Below are 26233 nucleotides of genomic sequence, written 5' to 3' on the forward strand. Positions count from 1 at the left end.
GCCCGCCTCCCGCAACCACTCCCATGCCCCCCCTTGCTGCTCCATCCCCCATAATAGTCACAAAATCTTGGTTGAACTATGGACTCGGGCCTAACCCTCTCCCGTCAGATCAATAATGTATCTAAATCCTACTATCATCTCAAACTCCTAAGACACATTTTCCCTTACCTCACCTATGCCAACAGACTCACTGCTATTATGTCCATTGTTATGTCGAGACTGGAGTATGCCAACTCCTCATACCTGGGAGCACCGGCATACCAACTTAAACACTACAGAGCCCAGAACGCTGCCACCAAACTCCTTCTTGCTCTAGAACACGGGGACCACATCTACCCCGCTCTCCGCACCCTTCACTGGCTCCCTGTGGGACGAAGAGCCACTTTAAAAACCCTATGCATTACGCACTGAGCAGTGCACAAGACTGGCCCAGCATACTTGCAAGAGAAGATTAAACCCTACATCCCATCACGCACTCTAAGATCAAGCTCTGCCCTCTTACTAGTGATTCCAACCTCAAATTCAGCCAGGATTGGAGGGTCTGCCTTCTCAACCTTGGCTCCAATTCTGTGGAACTCATTCTCTCTGCACATTCAACACAACCAAGACTACATAGTCTTCCGCAAAGCTTTAAAAACGTGGCTCTTTCCGTAAACCCGACTATGACCGTCTAGGGCCGTATCATGGACTGCAACTTAAATGACATTACATTGGAACAAATTAGAGTCAAATGTTCAAAGAGATACCGTGCAAAGAGACCTCAGAAATCGGCGAATGAGTCACCAAGACAGAATTATGAAATGGACACCACTGATAACCTTATCGTCCTGCAGGCATAAGATATGTAATTGCTGATTCCCCGCTTCCTGAGTCTTGTACACAGGCCTCGCAACATCTCGTACCTTCTACCCAGGAATACCCATTTGCTCCATACCTTGTCCCAACTACATACCTAAGATATGATCCCCCTAGGCACTAGAACACCTTGACCCTACACTGCCTCAAGTCCAGCCTACTCTTCAACGTCACTGCCTCGATGTTACTTCGCTGGTGCGAAATAACTCCTGTGTCACTACCAAATACCCAAGCCCCTGAGATGTATTATTCCCAGATCCCTATGTGCATTGGAAGCTCTGGGAGTCTCATAAATGGAAAATCTTGGGAAATTAGAGGGAAAACTATGGAAACCCCTATTGGGAATCCCAAGATCGACCCCAATTGAAGCAATACGATGTGAATTGGGGCTGGTCTCTTAAAACGCTTTGGAAAATACGGTGCTGTAAACTCTACATGAAGATTATGTTGGGAGTGGGGGAGGGAGTGAGCCTCTTGTGTCTTATTGGTAAAAGTATCTATATGTGAGATAAATTGAACACATGTCCAATTTCAAAGGAGTAACTTTCTCTTTCCTTATGGAAATTAATATGAATATGCCCACATCAATGGGAGAAATTAATGCAACCTACAACCACCTTAAAAAGAAAGCCTTTGAGTGGGATGTACATTCAAATGTATCTTCCCTCTCCAAAAAGAAACGCTACTCGACCTACGTACTCCAAGGTATAAAACCAATGACTCCTAGACATTATCTGTTTGAGACTGGAAATAGAAGCCTGATATGATTTATTGCCCTCCTTAGATTTAACATATTGCCATGCAGGGAATACAGAGAGGCCTAGTCTGGTTTTGCAATGGAAGAAATACTGTGTAGATATTGTAAAAGGGGGATAGAATCTATTAGACACATACTTACAGGATGTGAGAAGTTACAGGAATGGTATCTTACAGGGTATGGACATTTTGAATGTGAACAGAGTATGATTCTATCCGATCACTTCTGGTCTGCCATATATATGGCAGAAAATATGATCTACTTGTGCTGCTTTCTATATTTGGAAGAGAGCAATGCTAAAAACATTTTTTATAAAAATTGATGGAGATGGGGTGCCAAGTTTTAATTAATAATTTTTTACTCATGCCATGTATTTTATTTGAGGTTTTATTTCTCATGTATTTGGTACTCCTATTGTAATATTATGTTATGTTATATAGTGTATAAGGTTTTAATGAACCAATTTGCACTTTAAATGAAATTCTAAAAAAAATAAAGAAATTAACGACAACCATAGACCGGAAAAATTAGCTTGATATGACTTCATTAGTGCAAGATAACTCCTGCCCTATAATCAAATATCCTGCCTAATACTATCCTGCAACCCACCATGAACTACAACTAGTGACCCGGAACACAGGCCCCTGAGAAGCATAGTGCTGATCCTACAAAAAATAACCCTGTCCGAGCAAACATATCTTAATCTGCTCATAGCTGTGAATTCTACCTCTAGAGTGTAGCGACTGCAAAACACTAAGACGACAGGTACCAGCTCATCCAGACCCAGAATGAAATGCTGAAAAAGTGTGCTCTAAGAATTAGACCATCAAATCCAGACACTCACCTCTCCTACCACTATGCTCACTCTCTACTTTACACCAACACACAATAGAACGCAGCATCAATTTCGGCCTAGCTGCTCACATATACGAACAAAACTCCATGAACACAACATCCTCCTAGTACGCAGCTATACTCCACAAAAATAATCAGCCTAGCTGCACACAAATGTCCTACACAGGTCTAATGCCACCAGAATGCAGTCTCGGAAGACCAACCACCAGACTGCACACATTCGACTGATCTCTCACCATCACTGCACCTAATGTTAGGATCCAGCTACCACTAGGCAATCGCATCAGCTGCTCACATATTGAGTGCACCCAAGCATCCTATGCTACTCTACTCACTTGACTGACCTGGACTACGGTCCCCAAGGGCGTTCAACCCACAAGTGCTTTGAGATCATACCAATGATATATAGAGTGCTATATAAATGCCAAATAACATAACAGGGATGCTCCAAAGCCTTCGTTCTTCATTGTAAGCAGTTTTGTCAGGGCATGCAGTTCCACATTTTGCTAGCTATGCAAAAACACACTGCAGCTCTGCAGACTTTTACAATACTTGGGGACTAGCTCCAAGAAAACAAAACATTGTTATTTATGTACAAACATTTCCAATTATTCCATCCATATTTCACTCATACTGCTCACGTTATCTGGGTCCTGTAGTTTCCTCCACACTTTATACTTATCCCATTCTGCATTTTGCCGCACAAAACATGCAAGTCATATTTTTAACCCGCATGGACCCTTGACGGACAGTGGACACCTGGTGAGTCAGTTTGTGCTGGTAATAGTGAAGAACACTGCACACTAAACCTGTGGTCTATTTTGAATCCCACAGGCCACATTCCTTCTGGGAAGGAGGGGGAGTTGACTCATCCACACGACTAGCTAAGCTTTTAAAATGCCTGGGATCTGACATTACAAATCTATCCAACCAATAGTTAATTGCGCCTTATATTAGACAATAACTACATACTTCAGTACTTGTCTGTGTATGTGATTATGCTTGCATGAGACCCTTCCCAGTGCCCCTCCTCCCCCTAGCCCATTATAGTGCCTTAAACAGGTCTTGCCTAACTCTAAAGTGCTTGGGGGTTCGGGAGGACCCTGGTTCCTTCCCAACATTCCCCCTTTTGTTACTTATACAGTAACAAACTCATCCCACCTGATATATCTACAACCCCAAAGTATCAGTTTGAGTTTCGCTGTTTATTGTATGGCAAGGTGCATTAGAACCCCCAATAGATACCATCATCTTTGCACTACTAGGTACTACATTGACACAACATCGGAGACCCAATTGGCGCGCGTGCAGAAGAGAACCAAGAAGAACACGATAACGGGCACCAGTAATTTTACTTCCCCCAGCCATGACGGGACCCAATCAAAGGTAAGCGATAGCCAATCCGTATTTATTTCTTTTTTTAATTAAAATTCTGTTTTACAACCTTTTTTAAAATGCATCAACAATAAAAGCACAAAAAAAAGAAAGAAAACCGGAAGGAGTAAGAGAAAGAAAAGCGATAAGGCAGTGAACATATGCATAATCCCTGAATGATCCATCTCAGTACTTAATGTTCACTGTCCATTCTTAAAAGATCACAAGGTGAAAAGTCAACAAAATAGCATGTAAGAACTCTTACGTTTGGTTAGACAATAACAAATGTATTTCTTCTAAAAAGAATATTAGGGCGAAGGTTAGCATTTTTCCCTCTCCTTCCAACATTATTTTCCACCAGGTGTCTCCATTTCTAGTTGGGTAAAGTTCAATCTCTTTACCCATACATTTTGTTCGGAGAGATCTCAGTTTCGGGCAGATGACAAGGTATTTCAACATCTCCTCGTCCTTTGTGCAAAATCGGCAAATTAGGACTTCAGGTTCGCCTATCTTTTTTCTCCTGTGTCGAACTTCCTTTGTTTCAAACAGGTTAGGCCTAAGCTTGAGAAAGCTCCTCCTTTGACTTTTGCAGGGAAATGTCAGAAGGTATTTTGGAATCTCGTTACGGGCCTTCACCTCTGCTGGATATATCCGCATGCATGCGTGTTGTGCTCTTTCCTCAACTGTTTCGATCCAGTCGAAAGCCCACAATTTCTTTTTACTGCTTCAGTATTTGTTGTTAGCTTTTTCTTATCAGTTCCGAGTTGGCCCTAGGTAATTTCACAGTTCTTTATCCATTTTTCAAGAACACCTTCTGAATTTTGCGGAGTCAGTATATTTAGAATCTCAAATTGCTTTATTATCTGCCCCTATTGCTTTCCTAAATAGGGTTAGGGTGTTCCATATGACTCTGGCATTGATTGACGTCAGGCCCAATTTGTTCTGAATACATGCTGTTGGTCAACTTTGTGGGAGCTGTAAAATTCTTTTCCAGAATATGTTTTCATATTGTGGCCATAGCGAATGTGGACATCCAAGCATTGCCTCCGCCCCGTGAATCAAGACCGGGATTACTTTTGTTCTGTAAAAGGTCACTATTGGTTTTATTGAAAATTTCCCAAACCTTTTTTGTAGCACAGCTCCTTGTCCTGCCAAGGCTTTACATTTCATTTTTATTCTCAGTACCATTGGCTCGTCCTTGATGTTTGAGTTTATGAGTGTGCCAAGATACGAAGCTTGCGTTACAACATTAAGCGTTTCACTTCCAAGTTTCCATTGGAACGCTTTCCTGTTCCGACTCGTATCGCATTTTAGATTTCCAATTTGCAGAATCTCTGTTTTTTTTGTGTTGATCTCCAGCCCATTTTTGTCAATATATATTTTTTAAAGCTTTTAATTTTCTCTGGAGACCTATCGGAGTCCGGTCTAAGAGAACAATGTCGTCTGCATATAGCAGCCAATTCACTTGGTTTCCATTGATTCTTGGGGGGCGGATGATGGGGGTTCCTCTATTGCATTACCCACATCTGCTATGAATTCATTAAACAATGTTGAATCCAGAGGGCACCCCTGTTTAATTCCTCGAGAGGTTTTTATTGGACGTGAGAGTGAACCCATTGTGTCTAGTCGAATTTGGATCTGTGTGTTAGTGTGCAGTTCCTTAATAGCCATTATCAAGCTTGGAGGACAATTTCGGGACATCAGCTTGGACCACAGCCATTCTCGATCTACGCCATCAAAAGCGTGTGCAAGATCAACAAATGCCAGATAGACTGTTCTTTTCCTTATAGCGTCCATCTTTATTATATTCAATAGGAACAAGTTCAGTCCACAACCTACTCCTCATACGAAGCCTGTCTGTCTGGGATCAAACAAGCCTGTTTTTTATCCACGCGTTTAATTAAGGGTTTGTCTTGCAAAGATCTTTCCCAACGCATCCAATAAGGCTGTGGGCCTGTAGTTTTTAGGTCCTGATCTCAAACCTTTTTTAAAGATGGGTATTATTATTGCGGACCTCCATGATACCGGTATTCTTCTTGTTTTTATAATTAACTCAAAGAGGGTTTCACAGAATTTCGACCATTCATTAGGTTTGTTTTTTAGCATTTGGTTTGTTCACCCATCAGGGCCAGGAGCCCGGGAAGAGCTTATTCGCTTGATGTTTTCTTCTATGTCCTCTCTCTCGAGATCTCGATGTTCCATTCTTCCAACTGTGGTAATGCTGGTTCAGTGCTTGCTCCTTGTTTTTTAAAAGAGCTCCATATAATGTTCAACCCATTGTGTTTCTTTTACCATGATACTTTGGATTGCACATTGTGATTTTTCCATATCATTTATAAGAGTCCAAACATTTTTGTTTCTCAGAACCTCCATCATTTTTTCAGCATCTTGTTGTTCCATAATTGTTTTGTGGCTACTATCCAATTTCTGTATTTCGTTTAAAAAAATAATGTCCTTGCTATTTTCGATCTTACTTTTCCCCAATGTTCTTATATTTTTACGTAATTCCCTCTTCTTTGCCACAATTGCTGCATCATAAGCGTTGTTTCTTTTGGAAGTTTTTACCAGATTTATTAGATCTTTCAATATATTTTTGTAATATACAATTATATTCCAAAGCACCTGCAATGTCATCGACTCCTTTATGCTTAGTTTCTTTTGTTAAGTTTATTATTTTTGCACTGTTCAACTTTAGCCTGTTTCTTTGGTTCCAAGCTCAGGCTAGGTTTCCACATAATTGTCAGTTCCGGCTTTTCCAATTTTATTGCGATTTTCCCAAGGTTATGGTCACTTTCCATTGTTCTAATCACATTTAGACTTTCAGTGCTTTTAGCCACATTTTCTGATACAAAGTAATAGTCCAGAATTGAGCTCTGCTCATCTCTTACCCATGTTGGTTTTGGGGGCACATCACCCAGTATATTACCGTTGAAGAGGTAAATGTTTCTTGCCTCCATTTCTTCAAGCCAGACTTGTTGCACTATCTTTTTATTAGATGTTTTGTTTTTGTTGCTTTTCTCTTTACTTCCTTTTAACTGCTTTAGGAGTTCCATATTCAAATCCCCACATAAAATGACACTCGATTGTGGCTTTTCCAACATTATTTCATCGAAAATGTCACATCTTATCAACAAAGACCAAGTCGCCTGCAGCTTGATGTTGCAAGTATAGGTTCACAATGAATGTGCTTGGTCGCTTTTTGATAGTTTGCCACCTCAGATTAACTTCTGTTATCTGTATGTATGGAGATGGAATCACAGTATTCATTATTTGAAAGCTACAGGACATTTTGATCAAAGTAATTAACCCCGACATAGGACGTCCCATTGCCGTACTTATTGCAGGGTTAAATGCCATTTCATATCCTTCAGCACTTGGTGGCTTTACGAGCCACGTCTCCTGAAGGCACACAAAATCCAAGGCTTTCAGAATGCCTTGATCCTTGCTAAACAAATGGGCATGTCCTCATGTATTCCAGGACTGTGATGCTGGAAATGTATCAGAGGGACAGGGCCTCTGAATCCTTGTCCTCTTCTGCCTTTTATCGTGTGTTCTGTTATGTTTTCTGCCCAGGAATCCATTTGGGACTCCTGGCAGTGCAGCTCTCTCTTTTGGTTTGGTGAACAGACCCCTGGGATACCCTTATGGCACCCATGGGTGGGGGGGTACAACCCTGTGCCCCTAGTGTATGTTTTTGGGCACCTGTGGGTGGCCCACAGAGCAGGGTATGGGCTGGTGGCAGCTCCATGCTGAATTGGACAGGTGCTCTGGGTGTCCTCCATTTTGGGATACCCAGGCCCTGCCATTGGGATCAGTTGATTCCTGATAGAAACAAGATGGCCCCTGTGGCCTCTTGCTTTCTATTGCCTGTTGTCTTGTTTTCCCAAAGTCCTGGGATGCCCTGACTCTGTCCCTTCCCCCTGACTGGCTGTTGGGTGGAAGTTCCATATATGGTGTTGTTGTGAAGGCCCAGCTAGACTGACTGGAGCCTTCCCAGTGACTGTATGTTGTGGGTACCTCCTGTGGGTGGGACCTGGGTGAATGGAGTGTGTGACCAATATACACTCCTTGTTGTGGTTGTCTGGTTTCTGGCATGAGAGACAAAGACTGAGACAGCCCTGCCCGAAACTGGCCTGAATGCAGTGTGTAGTGTTGAATGGCTGGGTACTTGTCCCAATCCACATTCCTTGTTGTGAGTGTCTGAAAGGGAGGAGTGTGGCCTGAATGCACTGTGTGCCTGATTGGCTGACTGACTGCATGAATGCCCTTCTGTGTGATTGGCTGCTGTGTGTGTGCCAGCAGTGTGGATGAGAGACAGAATAGTATATCTGGGGACCTCTCACCACTGGAAATTGTTCAGAAGCATTCAGAAGCTGAGTCTCCACTCAAGAGTAACTGGATTTGCTGATCCTCGACGTCCAGCTGGAAGAAGAAGACTTGCTGTGGCATTTGCTTCGACGGAACTGAAGGTTGTCGAAATCGTCGAGGACTGACCCGAGAGAGGACCTGGTAAGGCGCCCTCTTCCCGTGCTCCGAGGGACCATCGAGCACCGCTGAATCTTCGCCGAAGCGCCCTGGAAGTCAGACCCTCGAAAGGCTGCCGACCCGAGACGGGACCGCCGAGGAGATCGAAGTGAAGCACCCGGACATCGACGCTGTCGAAGTCCATTGCCGTCGACCAGGGTTCGCAGGTCTGTGTAACCGCTGGAGGCCCGTCGAAGTTGTGTTGCCCAGCCGTGGGAACCACTTGACGCCGTGCCGCCGACGATCGGAGCCGTCCGCTCCATTGCCTAAGAACATTCAATCGAAGGACTCTCTCGACCGCATCGTCGACCGCTTATCCTGCCGGAGAAAGTCGAGGACGACCAACGCGCCGAGGAGAAACCTGCCGGTGGGTTTCCCGCCACCCGACGACCCCAAAGACTCGGACGACTCGACGCCCTTGCTGGGCTCCCGTCTCTACAATCTTTGCGGTCCAGAACTATTGTCATCGAGGTGCCCCGCACACCTCCGCCTTGCAGGACGCCGACGCCCCGACGCCGACGAGCACCGCTCGGACGGAGCTGCCGCCTCTTCGACAACGTTCGGCCTCGTTCGTCGACGGACGTTCGACGCCCCGTGCCTCCCGCCTGAAAAGGAAGGCATTCAAGAAGGGCCGTCGATTCCCCGTCGCCGAACAGCGAGTCCCTCGACGCTTGTCGACGCCTTTTCGAGGAACTCGACTCCACCAGGTACATTGGGGGGGTAAAAACATTATAGGAGAAAAATAGACTATTGAACAATATCTGGACTGGGCTGGGGTTATATCTCTTTATTTTGCAGGTTGCCCAGGTGGGGGGATCTCCACACAGAACTGTGTCCAGTAGCAAGGGCCAGTATTCTGCCTATTGTTTCAACCCTCTGTTATCTCTCCTCTCTCTATTGCTGGTTTCCTTCTTATTGATCTGTGTGCCATTTCTACAGTATTGTGAATGCACTTTAATGAGGTCTAATATTAGTGGTACCACTTTAGAATTGTAGATATTTACCATTGCTGATTTTCCTGAGCACAAAGTGCGTTATTGTGATAAGTGTACATAACCCTTGAATATTAATTATATAAAGACTGTGTTTTCAGTAATACAGTGTGTGGACATTCCTTTGTGGGGGCTTGGGGATACACTGTACTTAAGAACCAGCCTGCATCACCTCCTGAGAAGCTAGGCCTTGATTGCTCGTCCATCGCTACCGTATTAGAGAATCTTGGCTGGGGTCCTCTGTGCCTCCCCTCTACCATATAGAGAGCAGAAGTACAGACCCCCCCACCGGTCTTCTTTACAAAGCTGGTGGCAGCGGTGGGATGCTTATGGTTTTAAGACTCAGTGTATAACCGTGCCACTTACAAAATATCCGCACTTTTATTAGATTAAGGTTTGGGTGTGTACCAAATAACTGCATTACAAGCAATGGAGGCCATTGCAAATGGTAAATTGACTCGGATGAGCTTAGAGGCTCTCCAGAGTGCTTGTGAAGCCAGGGAGTTAGACTTTGTGGATAAGTCTAGGGCTGAGCTGATAGCTGCCCTGGTGGATTACCAGACTGATGGTGAAACTCTTGAGGAAGGGGGGGATGCAACCAGTGAGGACTCTGCCCCTGGGGTTGTCGCTGAATCTGTTTCTGGGAATGCCACCATTCCTGCTGCCTCTGTTCCAAACCCCAGCAATTCCATGGAACTTGAGTTATTGAGGATGAAGTTAGCCTTTGAATATCGCAAGTTGGAAATAGAAGCTGAGCTTAAGAAAGAGGAGCTGGCACAGCAAGTGGAACTCAAGAATAGGGATCTTGAACTCAGAAATAAGGACCTTGAACTCAAAAGCCAGGACACTGAATGTCAGAGAATCCAGCTAGAGAAAGCCAGAGTGGAGACTTCAGCTAGATCCAGTGAGAGTGTCAGGTCCCCAGCCACCAAGTTTATGAAAGATTTGGTTGGTGTGTTTGTGGAGGGTTCAGATATCCTCCAATGGATTGAAGCGTTTGAAATGGCTTGTGCAATTCATGATGTAGATAAAAGAGATTGGGCTAAGTGTTTGTTAAGCAGAGTGCCTCAAACTGGATATGACTGTATTCTGAAGCTGAGTGTGGAAGAAAGGGGTCAGTATGAGTGTATGAAGTCTGCTTTGATTGCCAAGTTTGGCAAGACACCTGCCCAATACCTTAAAAGGTTCAGGGAATTTAAGAAAAGAGAGAATGTGTCTTGGGTTGACTGGGTGAGTACTGCGCACATGAACATGATGGGGTGGATTGATGGATACAAGGTGAAAACTTTTGTTGAGTTGTCCCACCTCTTGTTTTTTGAGCATTTTTCTGAAGCCTGTTCACCAGAGCTGCGTCAGTATGTGGCTGACCAGAACATTTTGGACCCCTTTAAGCTGGCTAGGTTGGCTGACAAGTGGGTCTCCCACCGGGTGTCCCCTAAGGACTCCAGTGGGAAGGACAAGGACAAAGAAAAGGGGGCCTCTCAGAAAGCTGAGGAGTCCCAAAAGCAGTCACAGTCGGGTAAACCAAAACCTTCCTCTCCTAAGACCCAAAAATCTAGTGGGGATAAGTCCTCTGTGGGTGGGAATAAGAGTAGTGGTCCACCTGCTGCAAAGCAGGCTCCCAGTGGTTCCAGTACCGTACCCCGCACTCCTGGCACTTGTTGGGATTGTGGGGCTCTGGATCACAAAAGGGGTGACCCCAAGTGTAAAGGTAAGGCACTTGGAGTACAGGCTGTCAGCCTGACCTACCCTTACCCCGTGTCTGAGGTGGAGGCCACTGTCCTCCCCTCCTCTACAGGAATCACATTTGGTGCTCCAGTAGAGATTTCCTTAGTGTCCCTTGGGGCCTGGGACCAGTACGCAGAAGTACTGGCGACTATCCCGCAGAACACCCGTAGGTTTTTGAGAAGTGTCCTCTTGAATGGCCAGCCTTCTACTGGTTTGAGAGACACTGGGGCAAGCATGACAGTGGTGGACAGGACCCTGCTCAAGCCAGAGGACTATGTAGGTGCTCCTCTGAGAACCACCAGGTTAGCTGGTGGGCCTCCCAAATTATCGCCTGTAACCCTAGTCACACTCATGATTGGAGACAAGACAGCAAAGCTTCCTGTCCTGGTTCAGGACAATGTCCCTGCTAACATTCTGTTAGGAAACGATCTAGTAGAGTTGGGGTTGATCTCGGATGGTCTTCCCATGACTGCTGCTGCAGTCACTAGGTCACAGGTGACACCGGGTCTGGCTGTGAGTCAGGTATCCGAGCCAAAGGCGAGGCCTAAGGCAAGAAGAAGGAAGACCAAGAAGGCCACCTCTGTGGAGGGAACACCTTCTCTTCCTGCTGTTCCGACAGCACCCAATGGGATCCATGCTCCGGACGGGCTGGGTCCAGCGGAAAACCCAAACTCAACTCCTGTGGGAGAAGAGACAGAAGACTCTCCTGTGGGAGAGGTTCTCAACCCGGAGGATCATCCCGACCTTCAATGCTTGTTAGCTGAAGGGGGACCCTCCCGGGCAGACTTCTGTAAGGGACAGAGAGAGTGCCACTCTCTCGAGGGCCTGAGGAAACAGGCCCTGTCCCAGGCACAAGGTGAAGTGCCTAGGACATTCAAGATTTATTGGGAGGGTGAGCTCCTTGTTAGTGAGCCCACTAAGCCCGAACCTGGTGCCCGCAAGAGGTTGGTGGTACCCCAGGTTTACAGGCCCTTCCTACTGCAGTTGGCGCATGAGGTGCCCTTGGCTGGTCATCTTGGGACCAAGAAGACTAAGCAGAGGCTCTCTGCCCATTTCTACTGGCCACGGATGGGAGTAGAGGTGGAGTCCCACTGCAGGACCTGCCCAACTTGTCAGTTGTCTGGCAAGACTGGAGGCAGGGTCATTGCCCCACTGCAGCCATTACCAGTGGTTGGCACCCCATTTGAGAGGGTGGGCATCGACATCGTCGGTCCCCTTGACCCTCCCACTTCAGGTGGACATCGGTTCATCCTGGTCTTGGTAGATCATGCCACCAGGTACCCTGAGGCAATACCCCTTCGGACTGTTACTGCCAAGGTGGTTGCCAGGGCTCTCCTGGGCATTTTCACCCGTGTTGGATTCCCCAAGGAGGTTGTCTCTGACCGAGGATCCAACTTCATGTCTAGTTACATGAAAACCATGTGGAAGGAGTGCGGGGTAACCTACAAGTTCTCCACCTCTTACCACCCCCAGACCAATGGTCTGGTTGAGAGATTTAACAAAACTCTCAAGGGCATGCTAGGTGCTTTGGAAGAGCCCCTAAGGAGGAAATGGGATCTCCTCCTGCCATGCCTGCTGTTTGCTTACAGAGAGGTACCTCAAGAGGGTGTTGGTTTCAGCCCCTTTGAGTTACTCTTTGGACATCCCGTGAGGGGGCCCCTCGCCTTGATCCGAGAAGGCTTGGAAGCCACCCCTCCAGGTCCCGCCAAGCAAGTGGGGGACTATGTGTTAGGCCTCAGGCGGAGGATGACACAAATGATGGGTCAGGCAACAGCAAATCTCAAGGCCAGCCAGGAATTGAATAAGTACTGGCATGACCTGAAAGCTTCGCAAGTGGATTGGACTCCGGGACAGGAAATCCTTGTGATGGAGCCTACCAAGCCTAGAGCTTTGGCAGACAAGTGGACTGGACCCTTCAGGATCATCTCCAAGATGGGCGAAGTCAATTATCTGGTGGACATGGGAGCCTCTGGGGTAGCCCCCCAGGTATTCCATGTCAACAGGCTCAAGCCTTTCCACAGGCGAGCAGAAGTCTCATGTCTCTTGCTAGCTTCAGGGCAAGAAGAGGATGAGAGTGAGCCCCTTCCTGATTTGCTGCATAGCAACCCTCAGGATGGCTCAGTGGAGGGAGTACAACTCTCTCCCGATTTGACAACAGAGCAGCAGAGGGCCTGCCGGGCTTTGCTCCAGCAGTATGCCCCTCTGTTTTCACTGACACCGGGCCTTACACCGTGGTGTAAGCACGAAATTGACACTGGTGACAGTGTGCCTGTCAAAAGCAGGAGCTATCGTATGTCAGATACCGTCAAAAACCACATCCAGGCTGAGGTCGCCAAGATGTTGGATCTGGGTGTTATTGAACCCTCCACCAGTCCCTGGTCCAGTCCAGTGGTCCTTGTCCCCAAGGCAAGTTCCCCGGCGGGTACCAAGGATTGGAGGTTCTGTGTGGACTACCGAGGAGTCAATGCCGTCACCAAAACTGACGCGCACCCATTGCCCAGGGCTGATGAGCTCGTGGACACTATAGGTGCTGCCAAATTTGTGAGCACCTTTGACCTTACCTCAGGCTATTGGCAAATAGCTCTGACGGACCATGCCAAGGAAAAGACGGCATTCTCCACACCTGAGGGACTCTACCAGTTTAGGGTCATGCCCTTTGGGTTGAAGAATGCCCCTGCCACCTTCCAGAGATTGGTCAACCATGCGCTCAGTGGGCTGGAAGCCTTTTGTGTGGCTTACTTAGACGACATTGCCGTCTACAGTTCCACCTGGGAAGAGCATTTGACACATCTGGATAAGGTGTTGCAGGCCTTGAAAAGGGCTAACCTCACTATCAAGGCCACCAAGTGCCAGATAGCTCAGGGGAAAGTTACCTATCTTGGTCATGAGGTAGGAGGGGGTCAAATCCAACCTCTCTCCAGTAAAGTACAGGACGTACAGAACTGGGAGACTCCCACTACTCAAACCCAGGTGAGAGCCTTTTTGGGCCTCACTGGGTACTATCGCAATTTCATGGCAGACTATGGAACCATAGCTGCACCCCTGACAGCTCTAACTTCACCCAAACAGCCTAGGAAGGTTAATTGGACTGAAGACTGTCAGAGGGCCTTTGATGGCTTGAAAGAAAGTCTGTGTAGGGCACCTGTGTTGAGTGCGCCTGACTACAGCCGACCCTTTATCGTCCAGACGGATGCCTGCGACACCGGAATTGGAGCTGTCTTGTCCCAGTTAGATGACAAAGGGAGAGAACATCCTATCATATTCATCAGTAGACAACTCAAGGGTAGAGAACTTAGGTGGGCTACTGTTGAAAAGGAATGTTTTAGTATAGTTTGGAGCCTTAGGCGTTTTAGGCCCTACCTTACGGGGTCCACCTTCAAGGTCCAAACAGATCATAAGCCCCTGAAGTGGCTTATGCAGATGAAGGGTGAGAATCCGAAATTGCTCAGGTGGTCGATTAGCCTACAAGGGCTAGACTTCACCATAGAGCACAGACCAGGGAAGAGTCACGATAATGCAGATGGCCTTTCCAGAAGGTATGTTGACCGTCTGGATGAGGGTGTCTATCCCGTGGGAGATTAGGCACCCTCCACCTCAGTCTGGGGGGGGCGACTGTGATGCTGGAAATGTATCAGAGGGACAGGGCCTCTGAATCCTTGTCCTCTTCTGCCTTTTATCGTGTGTTCTGTTATGTTTTCTGCCCAGGAATCCATTTGGGACTCCTGGCAGTGCAGCTCTCTCTTTTGGTTTGGTGAACAGACCCCTGGGATACCCTTATGGCACCCATGGGTGGGGGGGTACAACCCTGTGCCCCTAGTGTATGTTTTTGGGCACCTGTGGGTGGCCCACAGAGCAGGGTATGGGCTGGTGGCAGCTCCATGCTGAATTGGACAGGTGCTCTGGGTGTCCTCCATTTTGGGATACCCAGGCCCTGCCATTGGGATCAGTTGATTCCTGATAGAAACAAGATGGCCCCTGTGGCCTCTTGCTTTCTATTGCCTGTTGTCTTGTTTTCCCAAAGTCCTGGGATGCCCTGACTCTGTCCCTTCCCCCTGACTGGCTGTTGGGTGGAAGTTCCATATATGGTGTTGTTGTGAAGGCCCAGCTAGACTGACTGGAGCCTTCCCAGTGACTGTATGTTGTGGGTACCTCCTGTGGGTGGGACCTGGGTGAATGGAGTGTGTGACCAATATACACTCCTTGTTGTGGTTGTCTGGTTTCTGGCATGAGAGACAAAGACTGAGACAGCCCTGCCCGAAACTGGCCTGAATGCAGTGTGTAGTGTTGAATGGCTGGGTACTTGTCCCAATCCACATTCCTTGTTGTGAGTGTCTGAAAGGGAGGAGTGTGGCCTGAATGCACTGTGTGCCTGATTGGCTGACTGACTGCATGAATGCCCTTCTGTGTGATTGGCTGCTGTGTGTGTGCCAGCAGTGTGGATGAGAGACAGAATAGTATATCTGGGGACCTCTCACCACTGGAAATTGTTCAGAAGCATTCAGAAGCTGAGTCTCCACTCAAGAGTAACTGGATTTGCTGATCCTCGACGTCCAGCTGGAAGAAGAAGACTTGCTGTGGCATTTGCTTCGACGGAACTGAAGGTTGTCGAAATCGTCGAGGACTGACCCGAGAGAGGACCTGGTAAGGCGCCCTCTTCCCGTGCTCCGAGGGACCATCGAGCACCGCTGAATCTTCGCCGAAGCGCCCTGGAAGTCAGACCCTCGAAAGGCTGCCGACCCGAGACGGGACCGCCGAGGAGATCGAAGTGAAGCACCCGGACATCGACGCTGTCGAAGTCCATTGCCGTCGACCAGGGTTCGCAGGTCTGTGTAACCGCTGGAGGCCCGTCGAAGTTGTGTTGCCCAGCCGTGGGAACCACTTGACGCCGTGCCGCCGACGATCGGAGCCGTCCGCTCCATTGCCTAAGAACATTCAATCGAAGGACTCTCTCGACCGCATCGTCGACCGCTTATCCTGCCGGAGAAAGTCGAGGACGACCAACGCGCCGAGGAGAAACCTGCCGGTGGGTTTCCCGCCACCCGACGACCCCAAAGACTCGGACGACTCGACGCCCTTGCTGGGCTCCCGTCTCTACAATCTTTGCGGTCCAGAACTATTGTCATCGAGGTGCCCCGCACACCTCCGCCTTGCAGGACGCCGACGCCCCGACGCCGACGAGCACCGCTCGGACGGAGCTGCCGCCTCTTCGACAACGTTCGGCCTCGTTCGTCGACGGACGTTCGACGCCCCGTGCCTCCCGCCTGAAAAGGAAGGCATTCAAGAAGGGCCGTCGATTCCCCGTCGCCGAACAGCGAGTCCCTCGACGCTTGTCGACGCCTTTTCGAGGAACTCGACTCCACCAGGTACATTGGGGGGGTAAAAACATTATAGGAGAAAAATAGACTATTGAACAATATCTGGACTGGGCTGGGGTTATATCTCTTTATTTTGCAGGTTGCCCAGGTGGGGGGATCTCCACACAGAACTGTGTCCAGTAGCAAGGGCCAGTATTCTGCCTATTGTTTCAACCCTCTGTTATCTCTCCTCTCTCTATTGCTGGTTTCCTTCTTATTGATCTGTGTGCCATTTCTACAGTATTGTGAATGCACTTTAATGAGGTCTAATATTAGTGGTACCACTTTAGAATTGTAGATATTTACCATTGCTGATTTTCCTGAGCACAAAGTGCGTTATTGTGATAAGTGTACATAACCCTTGAATATTAATTATATAAAGACTGTGTTTTCAGTAATACAGTGTGTGGACATTCCTTTGTGGGGGCTTGGGGATACACTGTACTTAAGAACCAGCCTGCATCACCTCCTGAGAAGCTAGGCCTTGATTGCTCGTCCATCGCTACCGTATTAGAGAATCTTGGCTGGGGTCCTCTGTGCCTCCCCTCTACCATATAGAGAGCAGAAGTACAGACCCCCCCACCGGTCTTCTTTACAAGGACCCCATCTGTATGCCGGTGGTATTCGTATCTGAGCATTAGCTGGACGCTTGCGACGTCAGTGTGCTAGCTAACCAGCACCAGCTCTCATCTTTTCCATTTTCTGCAGGAGCACACTCTAGTCGACTCTGGATTTTTGGGTCTGGATTCTCATAATTCAATGTTATTTTTCTTTTTATCAATGGACTAGGGACTTCCTCATCATCACTTATGCTTTCTTCCACATCCGCTTCATCTGCCACTGATGCTTTGGATATTTTTATTGGTTTCTTGGTTCCTTACACCACTACTTTCCTGTTTCACATTGCTGGAATTCGGTTCCCACACGGGTTTGTTTTGTTTTTTCTGCAACCCCAGGTTTTTGATCTCTTAGTTCAAACCCTATTTCTTTTAACTCATTTACACTTTCCAATAGTATTTCACTGATTGTTTTCGAGTACATGTGTAAAATAACTATCTAAAGTGGACTCTTCTACAGATTCCACTGTTTTTATATTATTAGTAGAGATCGATTTAAGCTGTGGGATGTGGTGAAACAGTTGCAAAACGTATCTGTTGAGCACCAGACCATTGTTCCTGTAAACACTTCTTTCTAACAGTAGGCTGTGTTCCAATTCCGTCTTTTGCTTCTTTTCTGCATTTTGGTTATCTTTCCACACCTTAGGGCGCTTGTCAACTCTCCAGTCATTTACCCTTTCATTCAGGTATTTCTTTTTGTTATCATCTCTTAGGAGCTGCTCTTTCGCATCAATTTGCTCTTTATCCTCAGGAGCTTGGTTGGCTTTGTATTTGAATTGCACGTTTTGTGTTTTTGTAGTGTTATCCTGTGCTACCGTTGTCTTTTTTCTTTTATCCTCGATTGTCATGAATCGACACCTTTCTAGTTTCTCATCTTCACTGACATCTGTCGGATTATGCACCTTCTTAAGTGTTATTTCTATGATACATATTCGCCTTCCAACTGCTGTTGGTAGATCTTTTGCCACTTGCTTCGTTAGTTTGGTTGCATTTTCATCTTCTAGGTCTGAGCTCAAGCCCTCTTTTTCTTCCAAGAGGGCTGTGTCATTTTCTGAGTCCTCATATTCCTCATCCTCGTATACAGAGAGGTTGAGGAGATCCTCTCGAGTGATCTCGGTCTCTCTTTCTCTACTCTCTTTAGGTCATTTTCTTTTTGATTTTCTTGTTCCATATCTACCCAGTTTTGTTTTGCTTTTTGGGGCAGGATTTGGCAGGACCTTGTACTTGTTTGATTTTCTGTTTGTATTGTCACATTCAGTGCCTTGATGTTTCTCAGGAACTTGCACGAGTTCTTAGTATTTCGATTTTTTCCACGGGGCATATTCTTAGTCTTCTTTTTACATTTGACTTGCTTTGGTTTGTTAATGGTAGGTTTTTGTGCGTCATCTTTTTTAGATCTATCTATATTTTGAGGGATGATGCCCTGTGGGGCTGTAGCCTCTGGATCAATTCCCTGGGAATACTGGATATCCATGTTTGTTTGGTTTCCCATTTTGGGCAGATCGTTCTGTACCCCTCCTGGCCCCACCTTGCGTGATTGTTCTGGTTTCAATATTGCTAAAGCTTTTCTAGCAAATTCAGCTAGCAATCTTTTATCCTCTCCATTATTTTTTAGGTCTTTCAACATTCTTAATGTATTCTCGTTTTTCTCCATTTCATTTGTTCTTGCACTTTCTCTCCGAAAGTTCCATCTCAATCTTTGTCATTTTGGCATTTAGTAGTGCAATTAGAGTATTTTGGTCCCTGTATTTTTCGTTAAATTGTTCATATAATTTAGCCAGAGGCGAGACGGCTATTCCCAGGGCAGGCATAATGTCACTCTGCAGATGTCACTCTGTCGCTCTGCGGGTGACTGGGGGTTTTAACAGCAAGCTCCGCCTCCACCTCGGATTTTCTTTTTTGGAAAGGCAGCAAAACACAGGATTCTGCCATTAGTGGAAACCAAGAACACTCCCATATCACTCTGCGAGTGACTGGTGGTTTTAACAGCAAGCTCCGCTCCACTTGCTGCAAGCTCTACCTCCACCTCACAGTTTTTTCGGAAAGGCAGCAAAACACAGGATTCTGCAGTTAGTGGAACACCAAGAACACTCCCACGTCACTCCGTATTCTGAACGCCACCTTCTTTCTTCATTTGAACAGCAACATAGTGAGGGATCTGGAACAGAATGTTTTGAACTCTCTCATTGGAGGGAAACTCAAGGCCGTCTTTGGTCCGAATCAGAGCCCTCAAAAACTGTTTTACATGGCTGGGGTCTAGACTGGACTTTTTCTCGTTGATCGAGAATCCTAGGCTGAAGAGGAGATCTACCGTCTTCTGGGTATTTGATAGGCATGCTCCGTACAAATCCCCCGTTATGAGCCAGTCGTCGAGGTAAGGATAGACTGGAATGGACTGCCTGTGCAGATGAGCAGCTACTGCCGCAGTACCTTCGTGAACACCCTTGGAGCTGAGGAGATGCCGAAGGGAAGAACCTTGAACTGATAGTGTGTGTCCTCTATCATGAACCTTAGGTACTTTCTGTGTGCAGGCAACATTGAAATATGAAAGTATGCATCTTTCTTATCCAATGTGGCCATGTAATCCGCCTGCACCAGCAGTAGGATTATTTCCTGCAATGTTATCATTCGGAATTCTTGCGGTTTGACATATTTGTTTGCTGGGTGCAGATCTAACAGGGTGCATGGTGAGATCCTTTTTGGGTACAAGGAAGTACACTGAATAAATACCCTTGTTTACCTGTTGAACAGGGACGACTTCTAAGGCACTCTTTTCGAGAAGGATCTGCACTTCTTCCAGCAGGATTTGCAGGTGTTCTGGTGATAGGGGTCTGCTCTTTGGTGGGTGATATCGAGGTGGCCGGTGGAACTCGATACAATAACCGTGGGTGACAGTCTTTAGCACCCACTGGTCTGATGTGATCCCCTCCCATGTGTGAATGAATGATGGCAAAAGTCCCCAGACCGAGAGGGCTTGGGAGGGGTTCAAGACTGGTGAGTCATTTCGATGTGGAGGCCGGAGAGCCTCTTGGGGTGGAGTTTGACTCTATCCTTGCCGCTGCGCTGTCCTCTTTCCTGATACTAGCTGTTGCCAGATGAGCTTTGTCCGGAGGACCATGGGGTACCTCCAGTGCCATATTGACCATGGGGAGATTGAGAGAAGGACTGGCCTTGAAAGGAATTACGAGAGTTTGAACTTCCATGCTGTTGAAACGGCTTGGCTGTAATTTGGTTGAGCGATCTCAACGTCTCATGTTCTTTTTTTTAGCCGTCTCTAAGGCGTCATCGACAGCCTTACCAAATACGTTTCACTCAGGAGGCCCGAGTCTCTGGCTTGAAGCCTGAATTTTTTTGCCAGGACCGGTCTCTTGAGGAAAGTCCCTTGTGCCAGAGTGCATCCCGCCATTTCAGCAGCGTCTAGTGTGTTTAAAATAATATTATGGGTCACCGGTCTACCCTCAGTGATGACCATCAGCAGGCGTGATTGTGTGGGTTCAGGGACCTCTTGGAGGCTTTCTTGGAGCCTGCCCCATTGTACATCACTGTAACTAGCGAGAAGGGTCGTGTTATTCGCGATTCTGGTTGAATAGGCTGCAGATGTATTATGTCTGCCGAGGGCATAGAGTTTTTTGCAGTCCTTATCCGGTGGAGCCTCGGCCGTGGACAGTGGTACCCCTGCCCTTTTTCTGGTGGTTGTAACAACCAGAGAGTCCGGAGTGGCATGACCGTGAATATACATGGGGTCAGATGGAGAGAGGCGAGTTGACAGCCCTTGTGAGGGAAGGAGACAAAGAAAAAGAAGGAGCAAGACATTTCTTAATGGAATTGAGCAGAGGAGTAGCCGGACTAGTGGAAGGGTTTTCTTTGAGAATGTCCTCAACGAAGTCAGAGTCCTGTACAGTCTCCTGTGTAGCGATCCGAAAGTGATCTGCAGCTCTCTTCAGGACGGCATTAAATACCATGTGGTCATCTATTGGCGATGAATGTCTGAGGTGAAGGCGGATCTATACAAATGATGAATACAGGTCCAGTCAAATAAGGTCTGTGTCTGGGGTATGAGTGGGTGAGAACCAAGGCCCCTGATCTGCTGGCTGATCTTGTTCCCAGTCTGGGTCCTGGTCAGCAGTGTCCTGATCAAAAGGATTGTCCTCATATGTTTCTTCCGGTTCTGAATACTCAAATACCACCTCTTGATGGATTTGTGACTCAATTGGAAGCTTCTGCAGGTTTGGTGAATATCCAATCCCAAGCGTGCTAAGGAAAAGCTATTCCAGCAGGACTGGATTAATACATGCAATGCATGCTTAAAATATGTAGATGTTCAAACCAATCCATTTGAGCACAAAAGATATCGTAGGACAGAGACCTACCTGATGCAATTTCCCTCACCAGTGCATAGGAATGCTCTGCTGAGTTTTAGACGTAATCTATGGCTGACTAGTGAGCTACTGGCTAGATGGAAGATAATACTGAAAACAGAAAATATCTGTCACTTTTGTAAAGATCCAAGTCCATATGAGTCTGTGAAACATTTGCTAATGGAATGCTCTATGTTGAATGCTAAAATAATTCATTATTTGAAAGAACAGTTGGTGCAATTAAGGATTGTGGACATAGACACTTTGTGGCTTGAAATTGTTTCGGCAAAAAGACTAGTGGTTCGAATTGCCATTGTCACATTCTTGCTTTCCTTAACCTTAAGTGCCAAGGATGAGGTATCTCGTCCTTGGGATTACCTCCCTGTTGCCAAGGACGAGATAGCTCGTCCTTGGTACTTAAGGGGTTAATGAAGGAGAAAATGTTAGAAGACATTGACTGGTGGAATACCGAAATCACCAAAAAAGGCCTTGGCACGGGGGGGGGGGGGGGAGGGACCCAGGGCCGTTAAAGTACACTATACACTAAACCCATGGCAGTTAAAATACAATAAACAGAATAATGATGATGTATAACATGTTATGTTCTAACAACTCTTCTAATTACTCCAAACATGCAATTAGATCTAACATTTTCCACTGACCTGATGTAAATATGTAGAACATACATCAAGTACTCCAATTGCTTACTGATTTGTATGGTCTTTTTTTTAACTACTTCTCTTTCATATTTGCTACAAAAAAAAAAATATATATATATATTTTTTTTTTACACACAACTTTTATGTATGTATCAAATGTGTACATTTTGTAAAAACTATATGGAATGTGTTTTAAAGTATGAAATATTGAAAAGCTGATGTTTTTTCAACTATAACAATTTAAAAAAAAAAGAATTGGGCAGGAGTCCTTGGGAGTAATGCATTTCTCTGAGAGGTCTATGAATTGGGACATCTTAGCCATATAATTCTCAAATCTCTGCCTAGTCCACAGGGATGAAGCAAAGGGGTCTGGAGGAGGGAAAGGCTGTTCAGAAGGGGGAGATTTAGCTGATGAAGCCCTAGAGAGGTGCTGTGGGCTTTCAGAGTACTCCTCTCGACGAGAGGGGGCACTTCTGGGCTGTTCCGCTGCCGGAACAATAGCTGCAAGACTCACCTATTTTTGGCGGATGAATGTTAGTTTAGATGCACCTGCAGGCGTCGTCGCGGTTGCCGACTCCGCCGAAGCCATAGGTGCGAGAGCGCCTTTGGACCACATGTCAGTAGCTGTGTGCTTTTGATGCGGGCGCCTTTGTTGGAGGAAAGCCCAGTCGCATGCCGAGAAGAGGGTTGCAAGGAGGGCGCCGGGCCGTGAGGTTCGGCTGGCACCGTCAAAGATTTCGACGGGCCTGGTGGCGTCTGTCCGTCGAAGAGGCCTTAGACGTTGTGCGTTTTGCCTTGTGTGGTGCTTTTGTGCCCCTGTCGCTGGGGTGTGAACTCCCTATAACAGAACAGATGGTCTGTCTTTCGGGGCTGGGGACGGGCATCTGGGTTCTGCCGAAAGGTCTATGACTTCCAGGTTGGAGACATGGCAGCCGCTGGAGTCCTCATCTGAGGCGACAGTGCCAACGGTAACAAATGTCGGCTTGCATCGTGTAGGCCATCCACCATTTTGTCTGCCTGTCCTTTAACGTCTTGGGACGAAAGTTTGCAGGACTTACAGGAACGCTCGTCATGGTCACCAGCGAAACACCTTTTACATCTGTGATGGGTGTCTTTCCATGGGAATTTTCCGTTGCATGAGATAATTTAAATGGGGTCCTCTCCATAGCAGAGGTAGAAGGTGTCAGCCAGACCAAAGATGGAAAGAGGGGAAAAGGAAATGCATTCTCAAAAAAGAATCAAACCAGGTCACCACTCTTTCTACTGTAAGGGCCTTGCCGGAGGACCGAGGCCACGCGGTCGATAGACGTCGATCAATGCACTAGTCGCCGAACAGCAGTGGATCCCTTCGGCGTAGGAGTCCACGAAGTAGTCAAAAAGAAGTAGCAAAGACTAGACAACTATCGGTCGTGGGACAAAGTAAGTAATGAGCAAAATCAACTCTTGCAAGCTTGGTATAAGGCGACCAACTAGTTGGGCAGAAAAAAACAATTTGAGGGACATAGATGCGTGAGGGATTTTGGGTACACTACACGTCACGTTCAGGATAGTGTTACAATCACGCCCATGTCGATGTCCCGTTTCGATCTTCTAAAGAAAGATGCAATACTCTGCGATTACGACTAGATGTCTGACTATATGCACAGCATGCGATTCAAAGCAGATTAACAAGAATCAGAAACATATCGTGAAGTCATATTTATAGCATGCAAAATGAGGCTAAGAGTAACACATGTTATGGGACGGTGGGAACAGTCAATGAACAAGGAACCAGAGGCTGCTCCTACCTGAAGCAAACAAATGCTGGCGCACTGCTTGTCCCACCGCAGATTGATTCTTGCTGTTCTCTTCCAAGCAGTAGTGCCGGGCAAAAGTGTGGAGGGTGCTCCATGTGGCTGCCCTGCAGATGTCCTTTAAGGACACTCCCGCTTGAAAGGATGTTGAAGTGGCTCTCACTATGAGTGCTGGGTTGTTTTTTGAGTTCATGACATTGTGCGATTCAGCCGGATACCAAACGTGCCAGGCTTTGCTCGATTATGCATTTGCCTTTGGTTCGTCCCGCAAATGCGATGGAGTCTTTTAGAGTTTGAGCTCTTTGGTACGTTCTAAGTAGGACTTCAATGTTCTTGCCGCGTACAGTGAAGGCAGTGTAGGTGCGACAATGGTCTTGTGGTTGCCAAAGAATGTAGGTAGAACGATCCTTTCTGCTAGAATGGCTTCCGGCACGATCTTAGGAATACATTTGGGGTGAGGCCGTAAAACAACCTTATCTCTGTGAAAATAGATGAAAGGATTTTCAGCAGATAAAGCCTGCAACTCCCGATGCGTCTGGCTGATGGGATGGCCACAAGGAAAGCCGTCTTCCATGACAAACATTTTAAAATCACACCTGCATATGGGTTCGTATGGTGCTCTCATTATCGCGGCTAATACTGCGTTAAGGCCTCCATGGGGTGGCGACTTTCCTGTTTGGGAAAACGACGTGTGTCTTTTGAGAAAAGTCTTAACCGCTGGATGAGACACTAGGAAACACTGGTGAGGCTTGGTTATGTAAGTGGCTATAGCTGAGAGATGGACTTTAAAAAAAAAAAACTTTCTTTATTAAAGATTCACATCACACACCACCAGAACACTTAGATCGCATTGACATAATTCAAAAGTGCTACAACAGCGGCTGTTACCTCTCTGCAAAGGAAAGTTGTTATGGTCATGATACAGTTTGTCACCATGGAGCGTGGGACATAAATTAGATGTTGGGTCTAGCTATCTGGTGGGCTTACTGCGTCCAGCCCCTCCCGCACGCGATGCCCTGAGTAAGTGTTCTCGGTACAATCAATGGTATCACATTTCCAGCCAGGCATTCAGGGCTAGTAAGTAGGTGGTGAGGGAGCCCCAAATATCCTTTGGCCCGTTTTGCTGGCCACATAGGTTCCCATACTCTTTACCAATGTCGCTGTGCCATATCAGATCCTTGAGCCATGTGTTCATCACCGGCGGGGAGGGGCTGGACCATTTCATTAGGATACAGCCTCTAGCTGGAATCATGCATGTTGTGACCAATCTGCGATGTTGCTTAGGTATAGGTGGTGACCAAACAAACATGCAGTACTGTAGTTCACAGGGAACATCTTGTCCTAGCATTGCCGAACAGCACTCCACCACCCCTCCCAGTAGGCCCGCTGTTTAGCACATGCCCATATCATATGGATAAAGTCAGCTGGATCGTGGCTGCAGCATGCTGGTTTCGAGCTATTGAACCGGTGGACATGTGCCTCGACATATATGTGTGGTGTAGAGTTTTCAATTGGATCAGTTGCAATCTTGTGTAAGAAGCCCCTTTGTGTGAGTTGTCGCATATTATCGACCACTGTTTATCTGTGAAGTGGGTCCCAGCGTCGTCCTCCCATTACCGTCTGCACTTTAGCAGCTCCTGGGGGGGTGTTATGCTGGATAAGCTTGTACAGAGTCGAGCCCACTAATGCATCCGGGCGAGTTGACAATATACTGCAGAAGCGGATTGCATTTGCATTTTTTTTTATTTTTTTAAAGCGCTCACACAGCCCGCGGGCATCGAGGCGCTGTTACAGGAATCGTTTTGACATTTTTTTTTCCTTAGTTGCGTATTTATAACGAGCATAAATTCCCAGAGGTTTCTAAGCGCGGACCCGGGATCGAACCTGTGTTGCTTCGTGTCGTCTTGCTTCCAAGGCGAGAACGTTGCTGCTGAGTTATCCTCCAGGGATTAGTCGCTGGGTGCTCAAGAAACATCAGGGACCACTCCTTGAATGCTGCCCTCGGTCTAAGATACTGTAGGCGGCGGTGTAGGCCCCCCCCCCCCATCTTTTCTTTGATTAGCACGGGTTACAAAAGGTGTCATTTGGATACATGTCTACCATCCGGTGGATCCCTGCCCCCCGCCATTCCCAGACTAAAGTCTCATCGCAGTTCGTGGATATTATTTCGACATTCCACAGTTGGAGACCCAGGTCAAAGGGGACATTCACCTTCACCCTTCTCAGGGCCCGCCTACACGCATTTATCGTGCATGCCACAGGGTCGAACTTGCATTTATTCAGTACTCTTTGGGACATCAGGGCCCCTTGGAGAAAAGAAGGATCGACCGAGCGTTTTTCTATACGGACATGGGGAGAGGCCAGGGC

The 26233-nt window shown here is 47.0% G+C and overlaps 1 long non-coding RNA gene across 1 annotated transcript in view; it reads left to right on the top strand.

Moving 5' to 3' along the window:
- Positions 1–26233, top strand: part of LOC138524918 (uncharacterized) — a 239521-nt gene that overhangs the window by 191575 nt on the left and 21713 nt on the right. The window contains exon 2 of the long non-coding RNA XR_011283343.1: positions 3733–3853. This is a non-coding gene — a long non-coding RNA (uncharacterized lncRNA). The remainder of the gene's footprint in view (positions 1–3732; positions 3854–26233) is intronic.

Source organism: Ambystoma mexicanum, chromosome 1q, assembly GCF_040938575.1.
Source record: "Ambystoma mexicanum isolate Mex_15411 chromosome 1q, UKY_AmexF1_1, whole genome shotgun sequence".
Taxonomy (NCBI): Eukaryota; Metazoa; Chordata; class Amphibia; order Caudata; family Ambystomatidae; genus Ambystoma; species Ambystoma mexicanum.